This window comes from Erpetoichthys calabaricus, chromosome 11 (assembly GCF_900747795.2).
Source record: "Erpetoichthys calabaricus chromosome 11, fErpCal1.3, whole genome shotgun sequence".
Lineage (NCBI taxonomy): Eukaryota > Metazoa > Chordata > Cladistia > Polypteriformes > Polypteridae > Erpetoichthys > Erpetoichthys calabaricus.
Window position 1 is genome coordinate 106134909 of NC_041404.2, and position 24360 is coordinate 106159268.

Genomic DNA, 24360 nt, shown 5'->3' on the forward strand with positions numbered 1-24360 from the left:
CAGTACACTATGATGTTTGTTAAAGTACTTTGATAAAAGGAAGGATTATCTGATGTAACTGCCATATAGGATGGATGGGCGTACCAACTAAAAAAGGGGAAGAATCCTAAAGGTGGTAGACAGAGGAGGAAAGGAAAAAGGAAGAAGAAACTTGTGTTTGTGCTTGTGTTTGCAAGGTATTTGTAATAAACACCCCCTTTATTTGAACCCAGGACTGCCTTGTGTGGTTGCATTTGGGGTTTGGAGCTCAGTGGTGCCCCCTAGCTTTCACATTGTTTACATACCTTTACTGTGTTATTTTGCCATTAATATGTCCAGCACATATGTACTTAACTTCCATCCATCCATCCATCCATTTTCCAACCCGCTGAATCTGAACACAGGGTCACGGGGGTCTGCTGGAGCCAATTCCAGCCAACACAGGGCAAAAGGCAGGAACCAATCCCGGGCAGGGTGCCAACCCATCGCAGCACTGTACTTAACTTGCACAACTCAAATATAACATCACTGATTTATCAGAAAAAAATTGCTTTCAGTTGTATTTTTTTCACTTTTCAATTAGATTATGACACTGCTGAATGGATAAAAAAATAGCATCAAGTGCTTCAAGACACAAATAATAAGAAATAGTTAGGAACCATCTTTATATAAGGATGATACTCTTGAGATAGATTGGATTCCTTGGTTTCATAATCTAGTAACAGCTGATCACCATTTTTCTCACTTTTTATTTTCTATTCATCATTGATTAAGTGATTAAATATTTATGTTCTTTTATTTATAATTTACATTTTGAGATTTGTGTGCCAATGGCATTCCTGCTTCTTCATAAAGAGTTTCTTCACTGCTATTGATGTGCAAGTGGGTGTAATGGAGCATAATTTCATTTTAGACATGTTAGTTAGTGTAACAGGCAGCACGGTGGTGCAGTGGGTAGCGCTGCTGCCTCGCAGTTGGGAGACCTGGGGACCTGGGTTCGCTTCCTGGGTCCTCCCTGTGTGGAGTTTGCATGTTGTCTGCGTGGATTTCCTCCGGGCGCTCCGGTTTCCTCCCACAGTCCAAAGACATGCAGGTTAGGTGGATTGGAGATTCTAAATTAGCCCTAGTGGGTGTGTTTGTGTGTGTCCTGATGTGGGTTGGCACCATGCCCAGGATTGGATCCTGCCTTGTGCCCTGTGTTGGCTGGGATTGGCTCCAGCAGACCCCCGTGACCCTGTGTTCGGATTCAGCGGGTTGGAAACTGGATGGATGGATAGATAGTGTATCTTGTCTTTATTCCATTACAAATGAAAGGTTGCTAAATGTTATACAAATTTAAGGCAACTTTAATATAGGTCTGTTGGGAAGCCAACTTAAGAAAGAGTTCAGTGACTAACAGTTTTCATTTGATGTTAAATAAAGACATTGAGGCTTGTGATTTTTATCTGTGCATTAAGTACTGTACTAGCTGTGCAAGCCCATGCTGTAAAAAGACTGGGCTCCTAGAAACTATTGAAATCGTCAGAAAAAAAATTGAAATGCGGAGTTGGTGGTTTTCTTTTGCTTACGTGCTTGCCCCCCTTGTCTATCAGCGGCTAAGCGAGTTTCTCTCTCATTTGTCTTTCCTCAGTGGTTTCACTTTGGCGATGGAGTCGCTCTCTTTCAGCTTCATGCTGTACAAACAACAACATTTATTTATATAGCACATTTTCATACAAATAATGTAGCTCAAAGTGCTTTACATGATGAAAAAAAAGAGAAAAAAAAGACAAAGTAAGAATTAAAATAAGACAACACTAATTAACATAGAATAAGAGTAAGGTCCAATGGCCAGGGAGGACAGAAAAAACAAAAAAAAACTCCAGATGGCTGGAGAGAAAAAAAAAAAATCTGCAGGGGTACCAGACCATGAGACCGCCCAGCCCCCTCTGTGCATTCTACCTAACATAAATGAACAGTCCTCTTTGTATTTTAAGGTTCTCATGGAAGGACTTGAAGATGATGGTCATGTAGACTTCTGGCTTTTAATCCATCAATGTAGGAACATCATGGTGCTTTGGTTAGGTGGTGGTGGTGCAGGTCGCCACCACAGAAAACAGGAAAAGAAACAGAAGAGAGAGTAGGGGTTAGTACAGATTTTAGAGCCACCATGAATAGTTATGATAATTGAATATACAGAGCATCAGGATTAAACTAATTTAAAGTTATGAGAAAGCCATGTTAAAGTAATGTGTTTCTATTAGTTTTATAAAGTGCTCAACTGTGTTAGCCTGGCGAATTCCTATTTGCAAGCTATGCCAGATTTTAGGTGCATAACAGCAGAAGCCCGCCTCACCACTTCTTTTAAGTTTATCTCTTGGAATTCTAAGCAGACACTCATTTGAAGATCTAAGATTACGATTTGGAATATAAGGTGTCAGACATTCATATATATAAGATGGAGCGAGATTATTTATGGGTTTGTAAACCATAAGCAGTATGTTAAAGTCAATTCTGAATGACACAGGTAACCAGTGTAGTGACATCAAAACTGGAGAAATGTGCTCGGATTTTCTTTTCCTAGTTAGGATTCTAGCAGCTGCATTCTGCACTAGTTGCAAACGATTTAAGCCTTTTTTGGGTAGTCCAGAGAGGAGTGCGTTACAGTAATTTAGTCGACTGAAAACAAAAGTGTGAACTAATTTCTCAGCATCGTTCAATGATATAAGAGGTCTAACTTTTGCTATGTTTCTTAAGTGAAAAAATGCTGTCCTAGTGATCTGATTAATATGCAATTTAAAATTCAGGTTAGTCAACAGTTACCCCTAAATTCTTTACCTCCATCTCGACTTTTAAACCTAATGCATTAAGTTTGTTTCTAATAACCTCATTATATCCATTATTGCCAATCACTAAAAATTCTGTTTTCTCTTTATTTAGCTTGAGAAAATTACTATTCATCCATTTAGAAACACAAGTAAGACATTGTGTTAGTGAAGCAACAGAGTTGGGGTCATAGGTGCTATTGATAAATACAGCTGCGTGTCATCAGCATAGCTGTGGTACCTCACTTATTCCCCGAGATAATCTCACCTAACGGAAGCATGTAGATAGAAAAGAGCAACGAACCCAGGATAGAGCCTTGTGGAACACCATATAGAATATCATGTGTCTTTGAGTTGTAATTACCACAACTAACAAAGAATTTTCTACCTGCCAGGTAGGATTCAAACCAATTTAAGACCCTGCCAGAGAAGCCCACCCATTGACTAAGGCAATTTCTAAGAATATTGTGATCAATGGTGTCAAATGCGGCACTCGGATCTAAGAGGATGAGAACAGATAAATGGCCTCTTTCTGCATTTACCAGCAAGTCATTTACAACTTTAACGAGTGCAGTTTCTGTACTGTGATTTGTTCTAAAACCCGACTGAAACTTATCAAGAATAGCATGTTTATTGAGGTGGTCATTTAGCTGCATAATGACTGTCTTCTCTAAAATTTTACTTAAGAAAGGCAGGTTAGAAATGGGTCTAAAATTTTGAAAGGCAGAGGGGTCAAGATTATTTTTCTTGCGTAGATAGATAGATAGGTAGATAGATAGATAGATAGATAGATAGATAGATAGATAGATAGATAGATAGATAGATAGATAGATAGATAGATAGATAGATAGATAGATAGATAGATAGATAGATAGATAGATAGATAGATAGATAGATAGATACTTTATTAATTCTAAGGGGAAATTCACATACTCCAGCAGCAGCATACTGATACATTAAACAATATTAAATTAAAGAGTAATAATAATGCAGGTAAAAACAGACAATAACTTTGAATAATGTTAATGTTTACCCACCTCCCGGGTGGAATTGAAGAGTCGCATAGTTTGGGGGAGGAACGATCTCCTCAGTCTGTCAGTGGAGCAGGACAGTGACAGCATTCTGTCGCTGAAGCTGCTCCTCTGTCTGGAGATGACACTGTTTAGTGGATGCAGTGGATTCTCCATAATTGATAGGAGCCTGCTGAGCACCCGTCGCTCTGCCACAGATGTCAAACTGTACAGCTCCATGCCTACAATAGAGCCTGCCTTCCTCACCAGTTTGTCCAGGCGTGAGGCGTCCTTCTTATTAATGCTGCCTCCCCAGCACACCAACGTGTAGAAGAGGGCGCTCGCCACGACCATCTGATAGAAAATCTGCAGCATCTTATTGCAGATGTTGAAGGACGCCAGTCTTCTAAGGAAGTATAGCCGGCTCTGTCCTCTCTTGCACAGAGCATCAGTATTGGCAGTCCAGTCTAATTTATTATCCAGCTGCACTCCCAGGTATTTATAGGTCTGCACCCTCTGCACACAGTCACCTCTGACGATCACGAGGTCCATGAGGGGTCTGGGCCTCCTAAAATCCACCACCAGCTCCTTGGTTTTGCTGGTGTTCAGGTGCAGGTGGTTTGAGTCGCACCATTTAATAAAGTCCTTGATGAGGTTCATATACTCCTCCTCCTGCCCACTCCTGACGCAGCCCACGATAGCAGTGTCGTCAGCGAACTTTTGCACGTGGCAGGACTCCGAGTTGTATTGGAAGTCCGATGTATATAGGCTGAACAGGACCAGAGAAAGTACAGTCCCCTGCGGCACTCCTGTGTTGCTGACCACAATGTCAGACCTGCAGTTCCCAAGACGCACATACTGAGGTCTGTCTTTAAGATAGTCCACGATCCATGCCACCAAGTATGAATCTACTCCCATCTCTGTCAGCTTGTCCCTAAGGAGCAGAGGCTGGATGGTGTTGAAGGAGCTAGAGAAGTCTAGAAACATAATTCTTACAGCACCACTGCCTCTGTCCAAGTGGGAGCATGATCGGTGTAGCATATAGATGATGGCATCCTCCACTCCCACCTTCTCCTGGTATGTGAACTGCAGAGGGTCGAGGGCGTGTTGGACCTGTGGCCTCAGGTGGTGAAGCAGCAGCCGCTCCATGGTCTTCATCACATGTGACGTCAGAGCGACAGGCCAGAAGTCGTTCAGCTCACTAGGACGTGATACCTTTGGGACTGGGGTGATGCAAGAGTAGGGGTTTAACTACAGCAGTCTTAAGACATTCTGGGAAGACTCCCGTATCTAATGACGAGTTTACAATGTCAAGAATACTGTCAATTAGCACGCCCGATACTTCTTTGAAAAAACTTGTTGGTATTGGGTCAAGGACGCAGGTGGAGAGTCTCAGTTGAGAAAATTATTTTATGTAAATCAGGTAAATCTATCCTGGTGAAAGAGTTTAATTTGTTTATAATGGAGTACTGGGGCTTAAGAGGATCCACAGTGTTGGGGAGATATACTATATTATTTCTAATATCATTAATTTTTTGATTGAAAAATACAGCAATAGCCTCACAAGTTTCACTGGAAGTATTTTGGAGGCATTCCTTTGAGTTGCCTGGGTTTAGCAGACGATCAATCGTAGAGAATAAGATTCTGGGATTACTAGCATTGTTATTTATAATCTTAGAGAAATAGCAGCACCTCTTAAGACGGACTGTGTTATTGTATTCTGTTATTTTAACCATCAATATCTCATAGTGGATAGTTAGTTTAGTTTTTCTCCATTTACGCTCAGCTCTCCGGCATGTTCTCTTTGAATCAGACACTCTTTGGGTCTTCCATGGTATAACAATGCTAGAAGATTTTTTAACTGTCTTTTCAGGTGCAACTATGTCAACAGCAGCTCTCACCTTAATATTAAATTTTTCTACCTTACTATTTACATTATCCTCGCTATTGTAGTTAGCACTATTAACGGAGTGGTTGCTTAGAATGTTTGTAAATTATAAAGCTGCTGAATCAAAGAAGCATTTTTTAACAATATGCTTCTCATGAATGTTTTCTATCAATATTTCTATATTAAATAGTAAAAGAAAATGGTCTGATAAACAAATATCAATGATCTGCTTTACATCAACTTTTAGTCCTTTGCTAATTACTAAATCTAACGTATGAACTGCTTTATGTGTAGGTTGATTAACGAGATGTCTCAAATCAAAAGTTTAGGAGGTTCATGAATTCTTTTACTTTCAGGTCACACTGATTATCGATATGAAAGTTAAAGTCGCTGACTATTAGGAGCGTGTCATAGTTCGTAATTATGATTGACAACAAGTCTGAGAATTCCTCAAAGAAAGACGCATTAAATTTAGGAAGTCTATACATGGATAATACATGGATAATACTAGAAAGTGAGAATCTCCATGAATAACAATGGCAAGATACTCAAAGGACTTAAATTTACCAAAACTGACATCTTTACAGTTTAACCGGCACCTAGCTGCCTTTCTTTCCCTGGCGATCCGCACGAGTAAAATTAATTCAGAGGCGCATATTCGATTAAAACAGCCATACCATCTGAGCTAAACCACGTTTCACTTAGTACAATAAAATCAAATTTTCTATCACTAATAAGATCGTTTATGAAAAATGTCTTGTTGGTTAATGCTCCAACATTTAATAGTGCCATATTTAATGTTTCGGAGGAGCAGAGCTGAATTCTATGTGTGTCATGGGTATTTGAAATAGACATTAAGATATTTTTATTAGCGTCGCTCTGTGCATATTTTTTATTTAATCTATAATCTGTTTTTATAGATTTAATTCATTGTACATCTACAGGTGTAATTGTAATTAAATTATTAGTGTTTATGCCGCACTGCCTAGATTTTTTACGTGCATTGATATTAGTTATTAGAGTAGTAATGCAGTGCACTTTTGTGGAACACTTTGTTAAAGAATTATCATGTCCTAGCAAAGCATTAGCATTACGGAAGGGGTTAGGAGTAGACATAGACAGTCAAGAGAGACGAATTACCTTAGCAGTGTTTTCGGAGAGGACCCGGGCGCCAAATCTATTTGGATGTAGACATCCCGCTTGAAGAAATGCAGCCTCTCCCAGAAGAGGTCCCAGTTGTCAATGAACCCGATGTTTTGATTCTTGCAGAAGCCTTTCAGCCAGTTGTTTAATCACAGCAGACGACTGTAGTATTCGTTTGATCATTGTAGCCTCGTCCTTCTTTCTTCTTCCGACTTGTTGACATGGGGCCGTCTTGCCGGCTCTTTGAGCTTCATGCTGTAGCCTCGCACTTCCGGGCTGGACAGACACACAGACACTACCACACGTAGACATTTTATATACTGTACATTATTTTTGTATAGCACATAAAGTGATAATAAGTCAGTAAGGCAAACTGGAGAAGGTTAGCACTTTTTCCTCACAATTAAAATAAGGTTCAAATTACAGTCCAATTACCGTGTGACATTTGAGAATTCTATTCATAATTACTTCATTTTTCATCTAGTTTATATGGGTTTGTATTCTGCTTTTTCTCCCATGTCCTAAAGAAATGTATGCTAGGTTAACTTATAATTCTAAACTGCCTCAAGAATGGGTAAGTGTTTGTAAGTGTGCCCTGTCTGGGGCTGATTTCAGTGTTTTGCTTGATGCTTCCTGGAAAGGAACTTAACTTTGTAATTCTGATTTGAAATTAGCAGGCTGAGGCATTTGTGAAGAATAACCTCCAACAACAATTGCCAGGCTATGGTATTAACATTTCTAACCTGAAAAATGATGACATTTCTAATCTTTTAACATTTGCACTTTTTATCTGTACTTTTTTAGATTAATATGTTGAACTCTCCAATAATGCAGTCACCGCTTAACTATTTTTGTGACATTTTATTAATATTCTTGTTGCTAAAAGACAAATGGTGTCTAAAATGAGGAAGGACAGCAGACTTCTTAGAAAATGGTGAAAACCTTTTGTTAGAATTTCACTAAATTTCACAAGCGTGTTGTAGCTTCCCAACTCACCAATTACCTAACATCTAATAATTTGATGGAACCCTTTCAGTCTGGTTTCAGGGCGCGGCACAGCTGTGAAACTGCTCTGCTACGGGTAACCAATGATTTGCTTATGGCAGCAGACTCTGGACAAACCAGCATATTAATTCTGTTAGACCTCAGTGCAGCATTTGACACTGTCAGACATGACATCCTACTGTCCAGAATGGAGAACATGCTGGGTATCTCTGGCACTGCCCTCCAGTGGTTCAAGTCCTATCTGACTGATAGGCAAGAGTTTGTTAGTCTTGGCAAAAGCAGATCCAGCTCAGTGCCAGTCACACAAGGAGTCCCTCAAGGCTCTGTCCTCGGTCCTCTGCTTTTCTGTATTTACATGCTTCCCCTTGGCCATATTATCTGTAGCTATGGACTGGGTTATCATTTTTATGCAGATGATACTCAACTCTATTTCAATGTTAAAAGTGGAACTTCATCAGAGCTTTCTCAGCTCACAACCTGCCTTAGTGAAATTAAAACCTGGATGGAGCAGAACTCTTTAAAATTAAATTGCAATAAAACTGAACTCCTGCAAATTGGGACTAAAATGCAACTTAATAAAATGAGCTCCTTCCCAGTCTATCTTGGCGGTGATCTCATCAGACCTGCCTCTACTGTAAAAAATCTTGGTGTCGTTTTTGATTCCTCCCTCTCTTATTCCGCCCACATAAATCACATTAAGAAACTTTCTTACTTTCACCTCCGTAACATATCCCATGCTCGCTCCTTCCTCTCCTTTTCTAACCCTGAGAAACTTGTCCATGCTTTTATCACATCCCGCATCGATTATTGTAATTCCCTACTAGCAGGTGCCCCTTCTAATCTTATACCACAGCTCCAGCTTATTCAAAACTCAGCTGCAAGAGTCCTTACTCGAACCAGCAGCAGCGAGCACATCACACCCATCCTGCTCCGTCTCCACTGGCTCCCTGTGTCTTACAGAATCGAATATAAAATCCTACTAATAACTTACAAAACCTTAAATAACCTCGCGCCAAACTACATCAGTGACTTTCTCCATCACTATGTGCCTGCCCGCCCACTAAGGTCCTCTGATTCTGGCAATCTTGTTGCGCCCCTCACTAATCTACACTCCATGGGTGACAGGGCCTTCAGCTGTATAGCGCCCAGACTCTGGAATGACCTACCGAAATTAATCAGGTCAGCTGACACCATGAATTCTTTTAAAAAACAACTCAAAACTCATCTGTTCAGGAAGGCTTTTAGCTCTATTTGACTTTATTACCCTTCTTTCAGTTTACTTCTCTGTCAAGATGCTAATGTAACCTGTGTGTGTGTGCTAGACCATCAATTATGCTGTCTGTTTCTTTTTTTTCAGAATTCACTGTCTTAATCTTCTTTATTTATTTATCTGGTTTGTACAATGCTATATACTGTATACGCTGCCATTTTTTATTATATTCTGTAAGTGCCTTGAGCATGGGAAAGGCGCTATATAAATAAAATGTATTATTATTATTATTATTATTAAAGCATATGGAACTAAAGCCTACTGCTACTAGTAATATCCAGTAGGTGGAACTAAAAGACCATAAAATGTAAAAAGACAAAATTACACTTGAACTAGCAATTTTAAATTATAGCTATATACATAAAGTAATGCAGTACCTGCCTGGCATAATAACATAATTATGCCACTCTAAACAAAACCAAACTGAAAAATAAATCATTGGTTATAAACTTATATATCTTAAGCATTTTGTAAAAAATGAACTTCTGAGTCTGTGATTGATCTCAGAAGACTTTACCTGTCACCTGCCTCATGACTCTCAACATCTGTTTTTCTGACCTGATTATCTCTGTCAGGCAATGAATTAACAAAGAGTCCAGCACACTGCAAAACATTTTTTCTTAACAAGTAAAAATTTATTTTAAGGTAATATATCTAATATTTTGCCCCAAGAGATTAAATATCTCATGTTGCAATGATACTTGCTAGATTATTTTTCTCAATTCAAGATAACTGGTCTTAACCTATCTGACTTAGATATAAAGTGTAATTCCAAGACAATTTCGACTTAAAAAAGCACAACTGTGAGAGAAAAGACTGTTGTCAACTACAGTGATGAGCATAGCAGGACATATATTCTTATTTCAAGAACCAAAACTTTCTAGGTTTATCTTGTTTTAAGAAATGAATAAGATACAACCCTGAGACTTAAATTAAACTCTTTTTATTCCAGAAAGGTTTTAGAATACAACCTTAATTTTGTTAACAACTATGCCATTTCAGATTAACACTTGCCTAATTCAGTGGCCTTTCTCTGTAACTAGTATGATTTAACAGTTGGATTCCCTGCAAAGGGTAGTACTTTATTATATTCAAATGGTAACATTTTTCTTCAAATCAAAATGGTTTCCACATTTAAAAATAAGTGACCCTTGTATAAAAAATGTGTCTGGTGGTTTGATGCAAGAGTTTTGTCACTGTGTCAAATAAATGGCTTCATCCAAACAGTGTTGCTGGAATTTATTAACACAAAAATAAAAGTTCAAGAATTTAGGAATCTTTAAAAGTTTTATATAGTTCAATGATATCCCCATGATCTCGTCTGATCTCGGAAGCTAAACACACTTGGGCTCGGCCAGTACTTGGATGGGAGACCTCCTGGGAACCTCGAGTGCTGTTAGCTTTTAGCAATTACCGTTGTACTTAATTCGGGCATCAGTGTATGGCTTGGAAAGGCATCATAATCCTTTCATTTGGAAGCAATCTCCCCCTTTCTTCACTACATACTGAACGTAAAGTAGCGGTGCTTTTGCTTATGGCTACACCAGTGTGAATGCATCTGATCTCGGAAGATAAACACACTTGGGCTCAGCCAGTACTTGGATGGGAGACTACCTGGGAACCCTGAGTGCAGTAAGCTTTTAGCCATTACCGTTGTACTTAACCTGGGCATCAGTGTATGGCTTGGAAAGGCATCTTTATCCTTTCTATTGGATGCAGGCGCCCCCTTTCTACACTATATACTGAACATTAAAGAGGGGGGCTTTCGCTTGCAGCTACACCAGTGTGAATGTGCCCAATCTCGTCTGATCTTGGAAGCTAAACATGCTCGTGCTCGGCCATTACTTGAATAGGTGACTGCCTGGGAACCTGGAGTGCTGTAAGCTTTTAGCCATTACCGTTGTGATTAACCTGGGCATCCGTGTATGGCTTGGAAACACATCTTTATCCTTTCTATTGGAAGCATGTTCCCCCTTTCTTCACTATATACTGAATGTTAAAGAGGAGGGGCTTTCACCTGCGGCCACACCAGTGTAAAAGCCCCTGATTTCATCTAATCTTGAAAACTAAACATGCTCGGGTTTGGCCAGTACTTGGAAGGGAGACCGCCTGTGAACCCCAAGTGCAGTGAGCTTTTAGCCATTACAGTTGTACTTAACCTTGGCATCAGTGTATGGCTTGGAAATGCATCTTTATTCTTTCTATTGGAAGCAGTCTCCCCCTTTCTTCACTATATACTGAATCGTTAAAGAGCAGGGCTTTCTCTTATGGCCACATCAGTGTAAAAGCGCCTGATCTCATCTGATCTTGGAAGCTAAACATGCTCAGGCTTGGCTAGTACTTGGATGGGAGACCACTGGGAACCCTGAGTGCAGCTAGCTTTTAGCCTTTACCGTTGTACTTAACCTGGGCATCAGTGTATGGCTTGGAAAGGCATCTTAATCCTTTCATTTGGAAGCAGGCTACCCCTGCCTTCAATATTTACTAAACATAAAGTAGCAGGGCTTTTGCTTATGGCCACAGCATTGTGAATGCGCCCGATCTCAGAAGCTCAACGTGTTTGTGCTCGGCCAGTACTTGGATGAGAGACTGCCTGGGAACCCTGAGTGCTTTTAGCCATTACCGTTGTACTTAACCTTGGCATCAGTGTATGGCTTGGAAACGCATCTTTATCCTTTCTTTTGGAAGCACGCTACCCCTTTCTTCATTATATACTGAAAGTTAAAGAGGGGGGCTTTCGCTTGTGGCTACACGAGTGTGAATGCACCTGATCTCAGAAGCTAAACACGCTCGGGCTTGGCTAATACTTGAATGGGAGACGGCCTGGGAACCCTGAGTGCTGTAATCTTTTAGCCATTACCGTTGTAATTAACCTGGGCATCAGTGTATGGCTTGGAAACGCATCTTTACCCTTTCTATTGGAAGCAGGCTCCCCCTGTCTTCACTATACACTAAACATTAAAGAGGGGGGGTTTTCACTTGCTGCCACACCAGTGTAAAAGCCCCCGATCTCGTTTGATCACGGAAGCTAAATACGCTCAGGATCGGCCAGTACTTGGATGGGAGACCACCTGGGAACCCCGAGTGCTGTAAGCTTTTAGCCATTACCGTTGTACTTAACCCGGGCATCAGTTTATGGCTTGGAAAGGCATCTTAATCCTTTCATTTGGAAACAGGCTACCCCTGCCTTCAATATTTACTGAACGAAAAGTAGCAGGGCTTTCGCTTACGGCCACACCAGTGTAAAAGCATTTGATCTCGGAAGCTAAACACACTCGGGCAAAGTCAGTAGTTGGATGGGAGACCGCCTGGGAACCCAGAGTGTTGTAAGCTTTTAGCCATTACCGTTGTACTTAACCTGGGCATCAGTGTATGCCTTGGAAACACATATTTTTCTTTTCATTTGGAAGCAGTCTCCCCCTTTCTTCAATATATACTGAACAAGAAATAGCACAGCTTTCGCTTACGGCCAAACTAGCGTGAATGCGTCTGATCTCGGAAGCTAAACGTGCTTGGGGTCGACCAGTACTTGGATGGGAGACCGCCTCGGAACCCCGAGTGCCGTAAGCTTTTAGCCATTACCGTTGTACTTAACCTGGGCATCAGTGTATGACTTAGAAAAACATCTTTATCCTTTCTGTTGGAAGCATGCTCCCCCTTTCTTCACTATATACCGAACATTAAAGAGTGGGGCTTTTGCTTACGGCCACACCAGTGTGAACGCGTCTGATCTCGGAAACTAAACAACCTCGCGCTCGGCCAGTACTTGTATGGGAGACATCCTGGGACCCCCGAGTGCTGTAAGCTTTTTGCCATTACTTTTGTAATTAACCTGAGCATCAATGTGTGGGTTGGAAACGCATCTTTATCTTTTCTGTTGTATGCAGGCTCCCCTTTCCTTCTCTACTTAGTCAGCGTGATAGAGCACGCTATTTGCTTACGGCCACACCAGTGTAAAAGCGTCTGATCTCGGAAGCTGAACACGCTCGGGCTCGGCCAATACTTGGATGAGAGACCCCCTGGGAACCCCGATTGCTGTGAGCTTTTGACCATGAACGGTTTACTCAACCTTGGAATTAGTGTATGGCTTGGAAATGCATCTTTATCCTTTCTATTGGAAGCAGGCTGCCCCTTTCTTCTCACTCAATAAAATACTTAGGCCTAATATTTAAAATTTATGTAGTTTAAATGCATATAAAATTTCCATTTATTTCGATTACATAGTTTTATTGTAAGCAAGCTGATAGATAGATAGATAGATAGATAGATAGATAGATAGATAGATAGATAGATAGATAGATAGATAGATAGATAGATAGATAGATAGATAGATAGATAGATAGATAGATAGATAGATAGATAGATAGATAGATAGATAGATAGATAGATAGATAGATAGATAGATACTTTGTTAATCCAAATGGGAATTTCACATTCTCCAGCAGCAGCATACTGATACAATAAATAATATTAAATTAAAGAATGATAATAATGCAGGTGAAAAACAGACAATGACTTTGTTTAATGTTAAATGTTAACGTTTACCCACCCGGGTGGAATTGAAGAGTCACATAGTTTGGGGGAGGAACGATCTCCTCAGTCTGTCAGTGGAGCAGGACAGTGACAGCAGTCTGTCGCTGAAGCTGCTCTTCTGTCTGGAGATGACACTGTTTAGTGGATGCAGTGGATTCTCCATAATTGATAGGAGCCTGCTGAGCGCCCTTCTCTCTGCCACAGATGTTAAACTGTCCAGCTCCATGTCAACAATAGAGCCTGCCTTCCTCACCAGTTTGTCCAGGCGTGAGGCGTCTTTCCTCTTAATGCTGATAGAACATCTGCAGCATCTTATTGCAGATGTTGAAGGACACCAGCCTTCTAAGGAAGTATAGCCGGCTCTGTCCTTTCTTGCACAGCGCATCAGTATTGGCAGTCCAGTCTAATTTATCATCCAGCTGCACTCCCAGGTATTTATAGGTCTCCACCATCTGCACACAGTCACCTCTGATGATCATGGGGTCCATGAGGGGTCTGGGCCTCCTAAAATCCACCACCAGCTCCTTGGTTTTGCTGGTGTTCAGGTGTAGGTGGTTTGAGTCGCACCATTTAACAAACTCATTGATTAGGTCCTTATACTCCTCCTCCTGCCCACTCCTAATGCAGCCCACGATAGCAGTGTCATCAGCGAACTTTTGCACGAGGCAGGACTCCGAGTTGTATTGGAAGTCCGATGTATATAGGCTGAACAGGAGAAAGTACAATCCCCTGTGGCGCTCCTGTGTTGGACCCCCCAGCTCTGATGCACAGACCTTCAGCAGTCGTGGCGATACTCCATCTGGACCCGCTGCTTTGCTGGCACGAAGTCTCCTCAGGTCTCTGCTCACTTGCGCTGTTGTAATTATGGGTGGGGATGTCTCTCCTATGCTGGTATCAGCAGAAGGATGTGTGGAGGGTGCAGTACTCCGAGGTGAGAGTGGGTTAGGGTGGTCAAACCTGTTAAAGAAGTTGTTCATTTGGTTTGCTCTCTTCACGTCTCTCTCGATGGTGGTACCCCGCTCCGAGCTGCAGCCAGTGATGATCTTCATCCCATCCCACACTTCCTTCATGCTGTTATTCTGCAACTTCTGCTCCAGCTTTCTCCTGTACCGCTCCTCCACCACCCTGAGCTGGACTCAGAGTTCCTTCTGCTTGCGCTTGAGCTCATGCTGATCACCACCTTTGAAAGCCCTTTTCTTCTGGTTAAAAAGGCCCTTGATGTCACTTGTAATCCATGGCTTGTTGTTAGCATAGCAGCGTATAGTTCTTACTGGAACTGCAATGTCCATACAGAAGTTGATGTAGTCAGAAAGAACCGGAAAAGAAACTTAAAGCTGTATCAAAGTCTGGACAGACTTCCAGCCTGAGTGCAAGTGCAAGGTATGGCCTCACGGAGACTGACCTGGAACAGGCAGACGAATGCGCAAATTTCCTGGGACCCCGCTCCATTGTATCGTCTCCAGTCGAGAGCGAAATTGGGAGCGAAGGTGCAAGTGATACAGGTCGCGATGGATCGCCGATTTCTGAGGATCATTCGAGACAAGAAAAGGCCCTGCAGGATGTGCTCTCATCTACTCATCGTGAGCCTGCAGCACCTGCTGTAACAGGAGCTGCATTTTCACTCGCGGAGCACGAAAGCCGAAGCGAACTGTCCGAACTGAAAGAGATGATCGCTACACTGACCACTGCCATGGTTACGGCCATGAATGAGCTTAAGAATGAGCTTAAGAAAGATAACATGAATGATCTTAAGAAGGTGACCATTGAGCTCAAGAAGGATAACAAAGATAAGGAAACGCGTCTATTTAAACATTTTGACGTGAACTTTAAAGGCATGTTGGAAAAATTAGTGGAACACATTGAAGAAACTAATTCCAAACTGAAAATGCTTGATGACCATATTAATGACGTTTCAGATCAGCTGGAAGACGTTAAGCAGGGACTCACGGTTCGAGTTGAAACAGCGGTACAACTGGCGTCTAACGCCGATGAAAAAGCCACAGCTGCGAACTCCGAATGCAAAAAACTTGGAGACAGACTTGCAGCCCAGGAGGATGGGTGCAGAAGAAATAATATAAGAATTGAGGGTATACCTGAGAAACGAGAAAGCTCAAGCTCAAACCCAGTGAAATTTGCAGTAGAATTACTGTCTAAAATAATTGGAGATGACTTTAAACTCGACATTGAGATGAGCCACGGCTTATTGCATAAGCATACCAAGCGCCTTTAAACCTAGGTCTTTCATTGTCTGCTTCGAGCGACTACGATGTAAGCTTGATGTGATGGCACTTCTCAGACACAAGCAAGAGATTATATTCGAAAATAATCTTATTCGTATTTTTCCCGACTTCTCACCATCAACAGCTGCAAAACGCAGATCCTACATCGACATTAAAAAGTTGCTACGGAAAGCCGATATCAAATACAGCCTCTTGTATCCCGCCAAACTGAAAGTGGAAGTTCAAGATCAACATTATGTTTTCCTAAGCAAAGAAGAAGCTGAAAAGGAACTAAAGAAGCTGTTTCTGACACTTTTTTGAAAGTTAATAAGCAGCCGTATTCTATCAAGGCACGGGAAGGACCTATGATCTGCTCTCTGGATCCATGTTTAAAGAGACTGGTATTATAATTATACATCCTTTTCTTTATCTGGACTTTATATGTTTATGTTTTAATCAGAGTTATAGAGTTATAGACGTGAGTGTGAAAATGTGGAAGTAATTAAAGTAGGATTCGTTTTTTTTCTTCTTTTTTTATTTTATTTTACTATACCTTAAAGTAGACTGCTTAACATCATACCCTTGGTTTATTGCTTTTTCTACTATTTATACTATTACCATTATACTATTACAGTAGGAATTACCAGGTTTATCCTAGACTAGTTTTTAAAATCATTCCCAGGGTTGATTCTTTTTTTTTTTTTTTTTTTTAATCTTAATATCTTAACTTAAAAGCGCTGAAGATTATTTCAAGCTTAAATACTGTTAATGAGAACATTTTCGGCAGATAGTATTAAGAATTTAACTGCAAAAGATATCTCTGTTTTAATTCTGTAACGCCGCTGCAGGGTGGGGTTTGTTTTGTTTTGGACATGCTCTGTCTCTTCGTATGTCAGAGGACTGGAACATCGCGAAGTGGGATCTAGCCTCATGTGGGGAGGCAAAATGGGGGGGTGGGGGGATAAAGGGGGGAGAGAAGGAGAGCAGGTTATATCTAATCTATTCTTGTAATTCTTATAATTATAAATATCAATGCAACAATAGGCTAAAATGCAATAACTCATGGGGAATCTTGAAACTAAGATTAAAACTGCCATATTACCAATTAAAACTATAAAATGACATTAAAAACTCAGAATCAATGTCTCAATGATGGGACAGTTAACTTTGTGAGTTGGAATGTTAAAGGCCTGAATCACGAATTAAAGAGAAAGAAAGTATGCTCTCACCTAACAGGCTTAAACGCTAAAATAGTATTTTTACAGGAGACCCACTTACTAACCAAGGATCAGTTCAGATTACAAAAAGACTGGACTGGCCAAATGTTCCATTCTAGCTTTATAAAGAAAACTAGAGGGGTGGGAATTCTCATACATAGAACAGTTCCATTTGTAGCATCAGATGTAGTGTCGGACCCTGAAGGGAGATATGTGATGGTCATGGGCAACTTATATAACAGTAAAATGATTTTGATAAATGTTTATGCACCCAATGTTGATGATAAGGAATTCATGCAAAATCTATTTTCATCCATTCCCAATGTGAACACTCATAAAATTATAATGGCTGGGGACTTTAATTGTGTTTTAAATCCACTCTTAGATAGGACTCCTGTGACAGGGGGGACGACATCTAATACTGCAAAGATAATTACACAGTTTTTAAATGATCACAACTTATCAGACCCCTGGAGGTTTCTTAACCCAAACTCAAGAACATATTCGTTCTACTCACCAGTGCATTTTAGCTACTCAAGAATTGATTATTTTTTTATAGATAATAATTTCCTGCCTACAATTAAATCATGCAAATATGACACAATTGTTATCTCTGACCATGCCCCTCTAGTCTTGGAGCTAAAATCAATAAGCCCCTCACACTCACCTCGCAGATGGCGTCTTAACCCTCTTTTATTGGCAGATGAGAACTGCACAGAATTTATATCCAAACAAATCAGCTTCTTCCTAGAGACAAACATGTCCACAGAGGTTTCTGCAGGAACACTCTGGGAAACTCTAAGGGCCTTCTTAAGAGGACAGATTATTTCATATCTTTCCCACAGAAATAAATTAGAAACTAAGAAAGTGTCAGAGCTAAGAAATGAAATTACTAGAATAGATGAAGAACAAGCCAGGCGTCCAAATGAAGTTCTCCACAGGAAAAGGCAGGCCCTACATACAGAACTTAACATTTTAACAACTAAAGAAACTGAACAACTTATTTATAAGTCTAGACAGCATTCCTATGAACACGGAGAAAAAGCTAATAAGCTTTTAGCTCAACAAATTCATAAACAAGTAGTTCACAATGCAATACCAGTATATCACCAACAAGAATGGAGAAGAAATCATCGACCATAATAAAATTATGCACACATTTAGAGATTACTATAAGTCTTTATATTCCACTGAGCCCAAAGCAGACAACACACACTCTAATGCATTTCTGGATACATCACAGATACCACAAATAGATGCTTTAAGTGCTGAGGAACTGGATAAACCTCTAACGCTAACAGAACTACTAGATGCTATAAAGTCACTACAAAGCGGGAAATCATCAGGCCCTGATGGTTACCCCGTAGAATTTTATAAGAAATTCTCCACTCAGCTAGCTCCCCTCTTATTGGCAACATTTACAGAAGCTAGAGATAACCAAATACTACCTCAAACATTTTGACAAGCATTAATCACCGTCTTTCCTAAACAAAATAAGGACTTGTTACAATGTGCATCATACAGACCAATTTCACTCCTGAATAATGATGTTAAGATACTCTCAAAAATCCTAGCTAGAAGGATGGAGAAAGTGCTGCCCTCGGTAATATCACAAGATCAAACTGGATTTATTAAAGGCCAACACCTATCTTCAAATCTCCAACGCTTGTTTAATGTTATATATTCACCAGCAAAATCAAACACCCCGGAGATATTACTATCATTAGACGCAGAAAAAGCATTTGATATGATTGAATGGAATTACCTTTTCACTGCATTGGAGAAATTTGGGTTTGGCCCGAATATTTGTGCTTGGATCAAACTACTGTATACCAATCTAGAAGCTTCAGTTTGTATTAATAACATTTGCTCAGACTACTTTAAACTAGAACGTGGTACCAGACAAGGATGTCCCTTGTCGCCACTGTTGTTTTCAATCGCTATTGAATCACTGGCGGTTCACTGCCGAAACTCTTATCAGATAAAGGGGATTGTCAGAGAAGGACTGGAACAGAAAATTTCTCTATATGCAGATGATATGGTCTTATATATATCAGACCCAGAAAACACTGTCCCCGCACTAACAGAATTTCAAAAGATATCTGGTTTTAGAATTAATCTGAATAAAAGTATAATCTTTCCAGTGAATTCACAAGCATATAATATTAGATTAGACACCCTACCTTTTACCATAGCAGATCAGTTTAAATACCTAGGGGTAAATATCACAAGTAAACATAAAGCTCTTTATCAACAAAATTTTGCCGTCTGTATGGAAAAAATTAAGCAAGACTTGCATAGATGGTCAACCCTTCATCTCACTCTAGCCAGAAGAATTAACATCGTTAAGATGAATATCCTTCCTAAACTTCTCTTTTTATTTCAAAACATTCCAATATATATCAATAAATCGTTTTTTAAACAGTTAGATTCAATAATAACCTCATTCATTTGGAACTCAAAACACCCACGTATCCGAAGAGCAACCCTACAAAGACCTCAGGCTGAAGGTGGCATGGCTTTACCTAATTTTCAGTTTTATTACTGGGTAGCAAACATACAAGCCATAAAAACCTGGACACAAATAAACGAACATACACAGGCTTGGTCCGCAATAGAAGTAAAATCCTGTAGTACTTCTTTATATTCCCTGCTCTGCTCTCCAATAAATGAAAGTTATCGCAAATATACTAATAACCCAATTGTGCTTTACTCACTCAGAATATGGAACCAAATTATAAAGCATTTTAAGATGGAAAATCTTTTATCAGTGGCACCTCTGCAAGAGAACCACCTCTTTCAACCTTCGCAAGTATATCCAGTTTTTAATACCTGGAAAAGTTTTGGGATTAAAATGCTCAGAGATCTTTATATAGACAACATATTTACATGTTTTGAACAATTACGTTCAAAATTCAACCTCCCAGCTACACATTTCTTTTACTATCTTCAAATTAGAAATTTTGTTAAACAGAAATTGCCCGATTTCCCCCACCTTGCACCCTCCACAATGCTGGAAAAAATACTGCTCAATTTCGAGGAAACAAACACTATTTCCGCAATATATAAAATCTTATTAGAGTCCCTACCTTTCAAAGATCCAAGAGGACATTGGGAAGAAGATCTCTTAATCAATATATCAGAAAAGGAGTGGAAGGTAGCAAAGCAGAGAATTCACTCGAGTTCTATATGCGCAAAGCATAGAATTATTCAACTAAAAATTATATATCAAGCCCATCTGTCTCGCTTAAAACTGTCCAAAATGTTTCCAGGGCAGGATCCAACCTGCGAACGCTGCAACCAAGCTCCTGCCTCACTGGGTCACATGTTTTGGGCCTGCACCAAACTAACATCATTTTGGACAAAAATGTTTAAGTGCCTCTCAGACAGCCTTGGTATCACAATCCCTCCTAACCCATTAACAGCTGTGTTCGGTGTTCTTCCAGATGGACTTGAAGTAGAGAAGGACAAGCAAACGGTGATTGCATTCACTACACTTTTGGCACGCAGACTTATTTTGTTAAATTGGAAGAATCCTAATTCTCATCTTATAAGTCAGTGGGAAACCGATGTTTTATATTATTTGAAATTGGAAAAAATCAAATTTTCAGTTAGAGGATCTGTACAAAATTTTTTCAAAACATGGCAGGATTTAATCAATATTATTTTAGAATAAGAGAAATAACTATTACCGCATTTAACTCCCTTCTCCATCTCTTATTTACATAGATATTTACTTCTCCCTTTCTTTTGTTTAATGTTGCCTTATTAAAAAGCCTTAAGCAATTTTCCTTTAGCTAAGCTCTCCTTCTCAGGGGTGGGGTTTAATTAGTCTTCAAATTTGTTGGGTTATAAATTGATCTGTTTGTATGGAATGATTACAATGAAAATTAATAAAATAAAAATATAAAAAAAAAAAAAGAAGTTGATGTAGTCAGTAGTGCAGTCAACAACTTCCTCAATGTTCTCACTCTGTGATCCCTGCAGGATATCCCAGTCTGTAGTTCCAAAACATTCTCTCAGAGCCTTCTCTGCCTCCGGGGTCCACTTCCTGAATGATCGTGTGGTTGCAGGTAGGACCCTCACTTTTGGTTTGTAGTGAGGCTGAAGCAGAACCAGGTTATGATCTGCTTTCCCAAGCGCAGGCAGCGGGGTGGCGCTGTATGTGTCTTTAATGTTTGCATACAGTAAATCAATAGTCTTATTTCCCCGGGTGTTACAGTCCACATACTGGGAGAAGGCAGGTAATGTTTTGTCCAGCGTCACATGGTTAAAGTCTCCAGCGATTAGCACAAGTGCCTCAGGGTGCTGCGTTTGTAACTTAGCAACAGCAGAATGGATGATGTCACTCACTGTCTCCACGTCCACCCGAGGAGGGATGTAAACAATAACAACAATGACATGTCCGAACTCTCTGGGCAAGTAATAGGGATGCAAACTTATGGCCAACAGTTCGATGTCCCTGCAGCAAGTGGAGACTTTGACGTTAACATGTCCAGAGGTACACCACCTTGTATTAACATAGAGAGCGAGTCCTCCTCCTTTGTGCTTCCCGCAGGTACTTGCATCTCTGTCCGCTCTAACTGTGCTAAACCCGGGTAGCTCCACGTTAGCATCTGGGATGGTGGTAGTTAGCCATGTTTCGCAAAAGCACAACAAACTGCATTCTCTGTAGGTTCTTACATTTTTCACCAGCGCAGCCAGTTCGTCAATTTTATTTGAGATTGAGTTCACATTTCCCTGAATCACAGAAGGCACCGAAGGCTTAAAACGCCACTTTCTCGCAAGCTGTTTCATTTTTAGCTTAGTGCCGGCTCTGCTGCCATGATACCGCCTTCTTCTTACCTCGTTGGGTAAATAGGGCGATTTGGTCGGGAGCCTCCCGTCATGATAAATGCGGTGGTACAGGTAAGCGAGACCCGTACCGTATACCATAGAGGGATGCAGTGTGAACCAGGCCCGCAATTACTTTGTAGCGGGTGCCAAGTTACTGCGAGCCCTACAAGGGAGGCGGAAATGTGGACCGGGTGCTTGGTGGAAGGGTCGATCGAGCCGGAGCAGCTGAATAGTGCTGTCTGCCGGAGCAATGCAACCCTGAAGACACGGACATATATAAATCAAAGGGGATTCAACAACAACAACAACATTTATTTATATAGCACATTTTCATACAAAAAGTAGCTCAAAGTCCTTTACATAATGAAGAAAAGAAAAATAAAAGACAAAATAAGAAATTAAAATAGGGCAACATTAGTTAACATAGAAAAGGAGTAAGGTCCGATGGCCAGGGTGGACAGAAAAAACAAAAAAAAACTCCAGAAAGCTGGAGAAAAAAAAAAAAAATCTGTAGGGGTTCCAGGCAACGAGACCGCCCAGTCCCCTCTGGGCATTCCACCTAACATAAATGAAATAGTCCTCTTTGTAGTTAGGGTTCTCATGGAGTCACTTGATGCTGATGGTCATACAGACTTCTGGCTTTTAATCCATCCATCATTTTTGGAACATCATGGTACTTAGAGTAGACACCGGAAAAGGAAACAGAAGAGAGAGTAGGGGTTAGTACAGATTTTAGAGCCACCATGAATAGTTATTATAATGAATTGGATATACAGAGTATCAGGATTAAATTACAGTGAAGTTATGAGAAGGCCATGTTAAAGTAATGTGTTTTCAGCAGTTTTTTAAAGTGCTCCACTGTATTAGCCTGGCGAATTCCTATTGGCAGGCTATTCCAGATTTTAGGTGCATAACAGCAGAAGGCCGCCTCACCACTTCTTTTAAGTTTTGCTCTTGGAATTCTAAGGAGACACTCAGTTGAGTATCTGAGGTTGCGATTTGGAATATAAGACGTCAGACATTCCGATATATAAGATGGGGCGAGATTATTTAAGGCTTTATAAACCATAAGCAAAATTTTAAAATCAATCCTGAATGACACAGGTAACCAGTGTAGTGACATCAAAACTGGAGAGATGTGCTCGGATTTTCTTTTCCTGGTAAGGATTCTAGCAGCTGCATTCTGCACTAGTTGCAAACGATTTATGTCTTTTTTGGGTATTCCTGAGAGGAGTGCGTTACAGTAATCTAGTCGACTGAAAACAAACGCGTGAACTAATTTCTCAGCATCTTTCAATGACATAAGAGGTCTAACTTTTGCTATGTTTCTTAAGTGAAAAAATGCTGTCCTAGTGATCTGATTAATATGCAATTTAAAATTTAGATTACAGTCAACAGTTACCCCTAAGCTTTTTACCTACGTTTTGACTTTTAATCCTAATGCATCCAGTTTATTTCTAATAGCCTCATTGTATCCATTATTGCCAATCACTAAGATTTCAGTTTTCTCTTTATTTAACTTGAGAAAGTTACTATTCATCCATTCTGAAATACAAGTCAGACATTGTGTTAGTGAATCAAGAGATTTGGGGTCATCAGGTACAATTGATAAATACAGCTGTGTGTCATCAGCATAGCTGTGGTAGTTCACGTTTTACCAAATATATATATATTGTGGGATATGGCTGGCCATTTATCCCGGCCAATACCCCAGGCCGCTAGATGGAGCCCTCCTTGCACGTGGAGATGCCCCGAATTCCAGCAGGGCATCATGGACTATGGAGTTTTAATACACAGCCCTGCTGGATAACGTCTGTGCCACCAGGGGATGCTGCAGGGAGACACAGACAAGTTTATTTTCCATACAGCCCGGAAGTAAATCCTAGTCACATGGTTGGAAGAAATAAAGTGCTTCTGAGCTGATGAAGAAAAGAAGTTTTTACCTGACCCGGGAGTGATGAGGACTTATGGATTGTTGGGATGGAACCACTTCCAGGTCAGGGACTATAAAGGACTCTGGGGAACCCCAGACGAGTGAGCTGAGCTGGGTGGAAGGGTGGCAACGTGTCTGGGAGAGGATGATTGGTTTATTGTATTGGTTATTGATTATTTATGAGTATTGTGGAGAGAAGGGTGCTTGGCGCACATTATTATTATAAAATAAATAATAATTGGATTTTTATCTGGTGTCTGACATCTGATCTGAGGGTTCAAGGGGACGACAGTGCCTCTATATTTCACAGTGGTGTAGTTGGCAGGATTCTCTGGCCGTCGGTTTGGCAGAGGACCTGAATTTATAAAATTTCTGTGGACAGAGAACCCCAAGAAGACAGCGTCAGGACACGCAGAGAAAACCACCATACTCAGTAGTAGCGGGTGCCACATTTTAGGAACTGTGCTTAACAACTGTGTAATAAAACTAGAGGTAGACAGATGAAACCTATTAGATAAACAGT

The 24360-nt window shown here is 40.4% G+C and overlaps 3 pseudogenes; all 3 read left to right on the forward strand.

Annotated features, from left to right (window-relative positions):
• Window positions 1–10629: 10629 nt before the first annotated feature.
• On the forward strand, window positions 10630–10738 carry LOC114642630 (uncharacterized; annotated as a pseudogene).
• A 128-nt stretch (window positions 10739–10866) lies between these two features.
• On the forward strand, window positions 10867–10985 carry LOC114642629 (uncharacterized; annotated as a pseudogene).
• A 1091-nt stretch (window positions 10986–12076) lies between these two features.
• LOC114642627 (uncharacterized) lies at window positions 12077–12195 on the forward strand (annotated as a pseudogene).
• The last annotated feature ends 12165 nt before the right edge of the window (window positions 12196–24360 follow it).